The sequence below is a fragment of the Entelurus aequoreus genome, linkage group LG01, assembly GCF_033978785.1.
Source record: "Entelurus aequoreus isolate RoL-2023_Sb linkage group LG01, RoL_Eaeq_v1.1, whole genome shotgun sequence".
Taxonomy (NCBI): Eukaryota; Metazoa; Chordata; class Actinopteri; order Syngnathiformes; family Syngnathidae; genus Entelurus; species Entelurus aequoreus.
In genome coordinates, this window is record NC_084731.1 from 8201442 (window position 1) to 8211240 (window position 9799).

Sequence of the window (9799 nt, forward strand, 5' to 3'; positions counted from 1 at the left end):
CAAATGTGATGCTCCAGAAACTCAATCTGCTCAAAGGAAGGTCAGTTTTGTAGCTTCTGTAACAAGGTAAACTGTTTTCAGATGTGTGAACATGATTGCACAAGGGTTTTCTAATCATCAATTAGCCTTCTGAGCCAATGAGCAAACACATTGTACCATTAGAACACTGGAGTGATAGTTGCTGGAAATGGGCCTCTATACACCTATGTAGATATTGCACCAAAAACTAGACATTTGCAGCTAGAATAGTCATTTACCACATTAGCAATGTATAGAGTGTATTTCTTTCAAGTTAAGACTAGTTTAAAGTTATCTTCATTGAAAAGTACAGTGCTTTTCCTTAAAAAATAAGGACATTTCAATGTGACCCCAAAATTTTGAACGGTAGTGTATATATATGTATGTATGTATGTATGTGTGTGTGTGTGTGTGTGTGTGTGTGTATATATATATATATATATATATATATATATATATATATATATATATATATATATATATATATATATATATATATATATATATATATATATATATATATATATATATATATATATATATATATATATATATATAACACACAACTATATTTGGGCTAAAAGAAACAAAAAAAAGCGCTTTTATGGAACTTTTATGGAAAAAATGCTAACCCCCTTGTCTGACAGTATGGGCAGGAATTTGGGGGCAGGGGCATGTTGGGGGGTGGGGTGGGGGCACAACGAGGGAATTTTTTATGACATCTGATGGGGAAAGTGGGTCATGCTCGGTGTTGTAGCGCTGCTAGCCTCCTCCTCTATGGCGGCTATTGAATTAATCACGCTACACGCTCGGCTGGGCACCGCAACGCACAAAATGCCCCCCCCCCCCCCCTCCCCCAACCCCTCCGCCCGCCCCACCACCAACCCTCGCTTTCTTACCGAATTTCCCCGCGTCCCATTGCTACAGAAAAGACCTCTCGCTCTTGAAGAAAGGCGAACACGAGGCCTTTTTTTATTTCCTTTCCTTTGCCCGGCCGGCCCCTGGCACAACAATGGCGACGTTCCCGCTCTTTATTGGGAGCTGCTGATGTGTAGATGATGCTGAAACCCCTCCTGGGCCCCCCTCCCCCTTGTTACGTTTGGTAAGGTCGAACAACGGTCCTTTAGCGGGTCAAGAGTGGAAGGGTAACCATGATCCCAACCAAAGCCTCCATCATCCGTTCTACTTAATCCCAGTGGGGCGACTCCGCCATGTTGGTGGTAACCACCAACATGTTCTAAAATGTACCTTGGTGTACGCACCACGGATGAAGATGAGGCACTTGGTCATTTGCCCTGGGGCAGAGGTTGAGTGTGGCCAATATGTTGCCTCCTGACAGGGCGGGGGCTCCAATTAGGGGTGAAAAAAAGGGAAATTAGCGTGCAAATAGGGCAGCAGGGCAAGGGGAGCCCTCTGGCTGATCTCAATTTGGTCTGTTTTTACACTTTTGAAGTACAATCCAGGTATGCGTGCATGTTCGTCACTGGTATATGAGCAACTCTCTTTTGTTGTATGCAGATAGAAGGGTGGGGGGCGGGGTGTGCTACTATGACAGTGCTTTCCAAAAGCTGTCAGTCCACATCAGGCGGTCCGGCGTCCCGATACCTCAGCCCCGATCACGATCAAAAGCATCCTCAGAGCCCGGCCAACTTAGCGCCAAGTCGCGCTCAAAGTACCCTCCGAGTGTGTTTGCCTGCCATGGCGGCTGAGGGCGGCGGGCGGGGAGGGGTCGGCGAGCAGCTGCGGCGCTCCGTCAGAGGCTTAACGATACAGGCGCACCATGTCGCGCTGTGGAAGATCGAGTCGGCCATTTTAGATGTGCCGTAATTTGCGATGAAGCGCGGTTACGTCCGGACGGGGAGTCCAAGACCTTTGACTCGGAGGGTACAGTCAACCGAGGCTTCGGTGAACAGATATCTCCAAAGCTGCCCCAGATGTTCCAGAAAGATCATTTTCAAAGCCACCGCTCATGAGGCCGCACACTCACAGGCGACACAGTCTTTAGCAAACATGGCAGCGCTGATATCAGAGTGACGATAATTGCAATAACGATCACGACCGGGGTACGTGTCCGTTTCAGGAGTCGCGGTTAGGGGCAGCCCGGATGAACTCTGCCGGTCTTGAACAATGAAAGTGATCGAGCCTGAGCCAAAACGACAATATCAATCAACCGACTAACACAACAGTGCGGAATACGTCCGCCCGAAAAGGCGAAAAACACAGATATTTTCAGTCATTAAGAGCCCGGATGAACTCTGCCGGTCTTGAACAATGAAAGTGATCGGGCTTGAGCCAAAACGACAATCCCAATCAACCGACCAACACGATGGTGCGGAATACGTCCGCCCGAAAAGGCGATAAACAAGATATTTTCAGTGATTAAGAGCAGCGGCTCGATGGAAATGTCTGGTAAGTTAACAAGTACTGACGGTGTCCTGGATATGTTCTAGATTAATGGAAATGTTTCCAGTAGAAAAACTGTTTTTTACCTTTTTATGGAGCGCGGGATGATGTCAACGACCACCGTTGGAGTTGCCGGATTAAAAATCGTAAAAAGGAAAAAATGATTCCACCCCTCCACCCTCTTCCTTTCTTTGCTCTGCCCAGGACGCCGCGCCACCCGATTGGTCCGTGGCAAGGGGGGGGGGGGGGTCACGTGATTGACCACAGGAACACGTCACCCGGTCCCGAAATGATACGACGTTGCGACCGCGGTCCCTCGGCAAGCGCGTTTAGTTGCTGATTTGTTCAGTGTACTGTTTGGTGTAAATAGGCCGTATGATGAGACGTAATCTGGGCGACCATCAAGTCAAACGCCCACACCCCCAACCCCCCTTTCTGCAACAAAAGGAGGGCATGCCCACTGAGGCACGAGGGCATCGTGGGGACATATCTAAGAATGACGCGTGGCCTCTGGGAGGCTCACGGACCCCCCCAAAATCCAGCGAATCAGCACTAGAATGAACTCTGTGCTCGGGATAGAACTTTTACACTGCAAAAACTGGAATCTAAGTAAGATGAAATATCTCAAATAAGGGTGATATTTGCTTATTTTCTGTCTGATAAGATAATTCTTCTCAATAAGCAGATTTTATGTTAGAGTGTTTTACTTGTTTTAAGTGTTTTGTAAGATAAGATATTACAGCTTGTTGCTGAGATTTGATGACCTATATTGAGTAAAACATGCTTGAAACTAGAATATCAACTGTTGCAAAGCTGTGTCATCAACACTCACAAGTATAAAACTACTTTTTTAAAGTAATCATTTCTTATTTCAAGCATGGAAAAAAAAAATCATGACTTTGACACAATTGTGTCTCATAATTAAAACAGATGACAGCCAAATGGACTTTGCTGTTTTATTTTCAATGAAACAATAGAAAACACGTACTCATATAGTAGTTCAGTTGGCACAGTACAGTAAACTGACGGTTAATATTTAAACATTTAACATGTAACATTTCTAACAATTTTGAACAGAAATAGTTCATGCACATTCAGATGAATTCTTCAAAATTACAATTAAAAAAATGTTTGGCCGGGGGCCGGGCTGTATATATGCGCACTAATTGACTGAAAGAGCACGCACTTGACACAATGATGTCATGTTATCCATGGAAAAACGCATTTTTAGACCATATGATTTGCCTGAGTGGCTAGGAGACCCCGAGAGTAACAAGCGGTTGCCTTGTTGCCTTTCCATTAAGAACAATAAATTAGTTTTTAGTATAAGTTTGCTGGTTTCAAGAAATGTAATGCAGAGCGAATATAATTATGTCAAGATAATGGCACTAGCATTTACTTCATTTAAGAAAATGTTTCAACATATTGAGCAAAAAGGTCTCATATGTTTCTTTCCTACCAAGAAAAGTGCACTTGTTATTAGTGAGAATATAATTATTTTAAGGTATTTTTGGGTTCATTGAGGTTAGCTAATTTGACTTGTTTTGGAAAGTCTTGACAAGCCAAATTTTCTTGTTCTATTGGCAGATAATTTTGCTTAGTTCAAGTAAAATACCCCTAAATTTTGTATTTTTGTTTTTGTTTTTGAACACTGGCTTTTTGCAGTGTAGCCAAACACCTCACAAGCTAAAGTAAACACCCGCTCCACCGCCATGACATGCAGATCCTCTACAGCCCCTCTGGTTTTTAATCCGCTCAGATATGTGTGTGTGTGTGTGTGTGTGTGTGTGTGTGTGTGTGTGTGTGTGCGGAATTACAGGGCTTGGTAGGCATCCCATCCAGATTTTCCAATCTAGCACAAATAAAGCCGTCATGTCAGATGGACAGTTGTGCCGAGCTTAATCTGACATTATTAGGCTTGGATGTGGCTGCTGGGGGAAAGCAAATGCTGCTGGATTAGGGGCAACGCAGACAATGAAGACCGTGTCTCGCTTGACTGACAACTGTTTTTTCCTCAGACAACAGATTCTTGGTTTCGTACCTACAAAGTGTAAGCTGCCCTTATGCACCGACCCAACTGTAAAATGTCCCGTGGGATGAACTACAACTAGAGCATTAAATTAGCTCTGCATTGAATCAAAGGAGACTGAAGTAGGGGGTGGGTGGTATGAACGCCATTTATCAACAACACCCAGAAACGCCGCCTGACGAGACCTGCTCATCCGCAGTGCGCCTTATAATCCGGTGCGGCCTATGGTCCGGAAAATACGGCACTGTACTTGTACTGAAAACGTCTTGAGTGTTCAACCTAAAGTGTTGGTTGCACTTTGTTCAAATAAGATGTGAATTAATTGTTTACTTGATTGTGTGTGTCCATAATTCATTTATACCTAATTCTCTTACAAGAAATAACAGGAATAGAGGAAACTTCACCGTCAGTGTCCAGTATTCAGTATTTATTTTGCAGTTACTATTATGTTAGATCCACTATGGACTGGACTCACACTATCATGTTAGATCCACTACGGACTGGACTCTCACACTATTATGCTAGATCCACTATGGACTGGACTCTCACTATTATGTTGGATCCACTATGGACCGGACTCTCACTATTATGTTAGATCCACTATGGACTGGACTCTCACTATTATGTTAGATCCACTATGGACTGGACTCTCACACTATTATGTTAGATCCACTATGGACTGGACTCTCACTATTATGTTAGATCCACTATGGACTGGACTCTCACTATTATGTTAGATCCACTATGGACTGGACTCTCACTATTATGTTAGATCCACTATAGACTGGACTCTCACTATTATGTTAGATCCACTACGGACTGGACTTTCACACTATTATGTTAGATCCACTATGGACTGGACTCTCACTATTATGTTAGATCCACTATGGACTGGACTCTCACACAATTATGTTAGATCCACTATGGACTGGACTCTCACAATATTATGTTAGATCCACTATGGACTGGACTTTCACTATTATGTTAGATCCACTATGGACTGGACTCTCACTATTATGTTAGATCCACTATGGACTTGACTCTCACACTATTATGTTAGATCCACTATGGACTGGACTCTCACTATTATGTTAGATCCACTATGGACTGGACTCTCACACTATTATGTTAGATCCACTATGGACTGGACTTTCACAATATTATGCTAGATCCACTCGACGTCCATTGCATCCGGTCTCCCCTAGAGGCGGGGGGGGGGGGGGGGGGGGGGGGTCCTCTCCAAGGTTTCTCATAGTCATTCACATCGACGTCCCACTGGGTTGTGAGTTTTTTCTTGCCCTGATATGGGCTCTGTATCACGGATGTTGTTGTGGCTTGTGCAGCCCTTTGAGACACTTGTGATTTAGGGCTATATAAATAAACATTGATTGATTGATTGATTACACTGGTTTATTTTATTTTTGTTGCTAAAGTTACTGAGTAGACCTCAACTCACGAAAACCATAACCAACAAAAAATTGAGTTGTTTGGCCACAATACCCAGCAATATGTTTGGAGGAGAAAAGGTGAGGCCTTTAATCCCAGGAACACCACGCATACAGTCAAGTATGGTGGTGGTAGTATTATGCTCCGGGCCTGTTTTGCTGCCAATGGAACTCGTGCTTTACAGAGAGTAAATGGGACAATGAAAAAGGAGGATTACCTCCAAATTCTTCAGGACAAGCTAAAATCATCAGACCGGAGGTTGGGTCTTGGGTGCAGTTGGGTGTTCCAACAGGACAATGACCCCAAACACACATCAAAAGTGGTAAAGGAATGGCTAAATCAGGCTAGAATGAAGGTTTTATAATGGCCTTCCCAAAGTCCTGACTTTAAACGTGTGGACAATGCTGAAGAAACAAGTCCATCACAGAAAACCAACAAATTTAGCTGAACTGCACCAATTTTGTCAAGAGGAGTGGTCAAAAATTCAAGCAGAAGCTTGTGGATGGCTACCAAAAGCGCCTTATTGCAGTGAAACTTGCCAAGGGACATGTAAGCAAATATTAACATTGCTGTATGTATACTTTTGACCCAGCACATTTGCTCACATTTTCAGTAGACCCATAATAAATTCATAAAAGAAGCAAAGTTCATGAATGTTGTATGTGCTCCAATCACTCTATCACCAAAAAATAAGAGTTGTAGAAATTATTGGAAACTCAAGACAGCCATGACTTTATGTTCTTTACAAGTGTACGTAAACTTTTGACCATGACTGTATTCCTTAAAAAAAATTGACAACCACAAATATCGAAGCCAATCGAATTGTTGTTAAAACGAACGTAATCATCAACCACATCACCGACCTTCTGAGAACCAGCGTCCTCGTTTTCCGTCTGTTTCTTGTCCAAAACACAACTATCCAATGCTGATTCTCAGGAGGTAATGAGAGGTCCAAGATGGTGGAGGAGGTCTTTTCAAGCAAACTAAATTGAAGTCTTACCGGTGGCGAGTAGCTCTTTCGGAGAAAACGTGCGGCTTGAGTTGTCAGGACCGTATACGACAGATTAGCGGTACACAAAACCTATAACTTTGATCGACACATCCCGCACGCCCATGGCCTCCAGCAAGGTGAAGGGCAGCCCCATTACCACACCGCCCCTACCAGAACTTGTCCTCATATCGCCTATCAGCATGCCCGGGCCTTAATGGAGGCAGAAGGGCGTGAAGGAGAGGGTGAGGGAGATGGCAGCCGCAGTCAATCCCACCGATTGTGACCCGATGCAAGAGAGAAGCAACCCGAACAAGCTATGGACTGGACTCTATGGACACTATTATGTTAGATCCACTATGGACTGGACTCTATGGACACTATTATGTTAGATCCACTATGGACTGAACTCTCACTATAATGTTAGATCCACTATGGACTGGACTCTATGGACACTATTATGTTAGATCCACTATGGAATGGACTCTATGGACACTATTATGTTAGATCCACTATGGATTGGACTCTGAGGACACTATTATGTTAGCTCCAATATGGACTGGACTCTATGGACACTATTATGTTAGATCCACTATGGACTGGACTCTATGGACACTATTATGTTAGATCCACTATGGACTGAACTCTCACTATAATGTTAGATCCACTATGGACTGGACTCTATGGACACTATTATGTTAGATCCACTATGGAATGGACTCTATGGACACTATTATGTTAGATCCACTATGGATTGGACTCTGAGGACACTATTATGTTAGCTCCAATATGGACTGGACTCTATGGACACTATTATGTTAGATCCACTATGGACTGGACTCTCACCCTATTATGTTAAATCCACTATGGACTGGACTCTCACACTATTATGTTAGATCCACTATGGACTGGACTCTCACTATTATGTTAGATCCACTATGGACTGGACTCTCACACTATTATGTTAGATCCACTATGGACTGGACTCTCACACTAATATGTTAGACCCACTACAGACTGGACTCTCACTATTATTAAGATCCACTATGGACTGGACTCTCACCCTATTATGTTAAATCCACTATGGACTGGACTCCCACACTATTATGTTAGATCCACTTTGGACTGGACTCTCACACTATTATGTTAGATCCACTATGGACTGGACTCTCACACTATTATGTTAGATCCACTATAGACTGGACTCTCACTATTATGTTAGATCCACTATGGACTGGACTCTCACACTATTATGTTAGATCCACTATAGACTGGACTCTCACAATATTATGTTAGATCCACTATGGACTGGACTCTGTGGACACTATTATGTTAGATCCACTATGGACTGGACTCTCATGATTATGTTAGATCCACTATGGACTGGACTCTATGGACACTATTATGTTAGATCCACTATGGATTGGACTCTATGGACACTATTATGTTAGATCCAATATGGACTGGACTCTATGGACACTATTATGTTAGATCCACTATGGACTGGACTCTCACACTATTATGTTAGATCCACTATGGACTGGACTCTCACACTATTATGTTAGATCCACTATGGACTGGACTCTCACTATTATGCTAGATCCACTATGGACTGGACTCTCACACTATTATGTTAGATCCACTATGGACTGGACTCTCACTATTATGCTAGATCCACTATGGACTGGACTCTCACACTATAATGTTAGATCCACTATGGACTGGACTCTCACACTATTATGTTAGATCCACTATGGACTGGACTCTCACACTATTATGTTAGATCCACTATGGACTGGACTCTCACACTATTATGTTAGATCCACTATGGACTGGACTCTCACACTATTATGTTAGGTTTGATACAGGGGGGAGGAAAGTGGAATGGCATATTGGCTATGTGCGTTTTCTGCCACGGTTTGTTCTGCGGTATTGATTTCCCATGAGCAACGGACACGACCATGCGACTATTGACAGTCGGAGACATGGACTGAAGCCAGCCAGTCGGCTGCAAGTACACAATCATCAGTGATATCATTATGACCCCTGGCTGGTGCATTACCTACATTCACCACCAGGGTCTGTTCTGTTTTAGGACCACAGAATGTTCACAGATTAGCAGGAGAGGCTCAGTAGTGCAGTGGCTGCAACACCCAATTAACTTCCACACAAAAACATTGACTATCAACCACGTCAGCTATTAAAATATTCACCGCAAACTATTTGCATCATGTTGTAATCTATAAATGTGCGTGCACTATTAGTGGGCGTGTCGCGTGCGATTGGCTAAGACTGCGTGTGCAAATTGTAAAAATGCTGCAGACCGCCTGGTTTAAATGAGGATGTTGCTAGTACTGTACGGAGCTTCCACCCTGGAGACACTCTCATGTGCTGCATATTCATGTTGTCATATTCATACCTGCAGCGCTTTGCTGTGTTTCCAAACATGCAGGCGACGTCTTCCACTTTTATGGGCATTTTAGCAGCAGTTTAAAGTGCATCTAAAGTACATTGAAACCACTTTTTTTATTGTTTAATTTTTTTTTTGCGCCGAAGGTGCGCTCATTGGAGAGAGGCTACACTTACTCCACTCAAGACACAACATAATACATACTTAAATATTTTTTTTTTTACACAAGAATTATTTTAATAATATATATTCATGTGAAAAGAATGAATGTTGTTAAAAAATATTACTAAAGGACACCAAACACATCAATTTAATTGGATTTAATCAGCGCCTTAAGTCCTCTAGCACAGTGTTTTTCAACCACTGTGCCGCGGAACACTAGTGTGCCATCAGACACAGTCTGGTGTGCCGTGGAAGATTATCTAATTTCACCTATTTGGGTTAAAAATATTATTTGCAAACCAGTAATTATAGTCTGCAAAATATGTGTTGTTGTTGCTGAGTG

At 42.9% G+C, this 9799-nt stretch overlaps 1 protein-coding gene across 8 annotated transcripts in view; it reads right to left on the bottom strand.

The window, feature by feature from the left end:
* LOC133647796 (poly(rC)-binding protein 3-like) overlaps nt 1-6980 on the bottom strand; it is a 44709-nt gene extending 37729 nt beyond the window's left edge. For 3 of the 8 annotated variants that reach the window (XM_062043533.1, XM_062043529.1, XM_062043513.1), the window contains exon 1: nt 2508-2713. The gene's annotated coding sequence lies outside the window, so the exon portion shown is untranslated. Of the gene's footprint in view, nt 1-2507; nt 2751-6896 lie in introns of those variants that run through there. The other 5 variants (XM_062043521.1, XM_062043498.1, XM_062043506.1 and 2 more) reach the window with 4 other exon arrangements.
* Between the last annotated feature and the right edge of the window lie 2819 nt (nt 6981-9799).